The sequence below is a fragment of the Taudactylus pleione genome, unplaced genomic scaffold (assembly GCF_031769625.1).
Source record: "Taudactylus pleione unplaced genomic scaffold, aTauple2 ptg000116l, whole genome shotgun sequence".
Lineage (NCBI taxonomy): Eukaryota > Metazoa > Chordata > Amphibia > Anura > Myobatrachidae > Taudactylus > Taudactylus pleione.
Window position 1 is genome coordinate 18,158,590 of NW_028284518.1, and position 759 is coordinate 18,159,348.

Here is a 759-nt window from a genome sequence, read left to right on the forward strand (position 1 = left end):
TAAAGAAAGGAACTTCATTATTACTTTAATATTACTATATAATTTGTTGGTCATAATATAGTTATATCTATTATAATGAAAAATTGTAATTTAGTTGATAAAAAATGTGTATAAAAAATATAATAAATTATATATATAAAAAAACACTATGCTCCTACAACCATGTTATATTTAATTTCACAAGTTGGACAATAGATATTTAATTTGTTGTTTTTAATGTTAATTGTCCAGTCCAATTTTTTGTATGCCAAAAAAAGGAAAAGGTTAAGAGGGATTCCACTGGAGATAGATAATTGTCTTCTGATCAAAAATAAAATATAAAAAATAAAAAGTATTAAAAATATTAAAAATATATATATATATAGATAGTCCATCTCTTCACCGATGTTCCACACAGGGGTTATATTCAGTGTATCTCATCTGTTGATCTACAGAACCTGGTATTCCCAGGAGGTCAACCATCCAGGTACTAACCAAGCCCATCTGAACTTTACTTCCAAGATCAGATGAGATTGGGTTTTTTACGGATGGTATGAATGTAGATATCATATTAGACACTGTTTCACCTCCAGGCTATTTAACCCTTACTGGAAATTGGTAAAGTTCTTAATTCCAGAATCCCTTGTATTTCTTGGTAGAAGATTATTAATATTTAGATGAATATTATTTGCTGTGTCTATACTATATAACCTGAGATTCCCCGGAATTTTGCTTCCGAGTACTAGTCATGCCCTTCCAGTACTCAATGGATGATATATA

General features: G+C 29.1%; 1 pseudogene; it reads right to left on the reverse strand.

Moving 5' to 3' along the window:
• Positions 1 to 425: 425 nt before the first annotated feature.
• LOC148524804 (5S ribosomal RNA) lies at positions 426 to 544 on the reverse strand (annotated as a pseudogene).
• Positions 545 to 759: the final 215 nt, after the last annotated feature.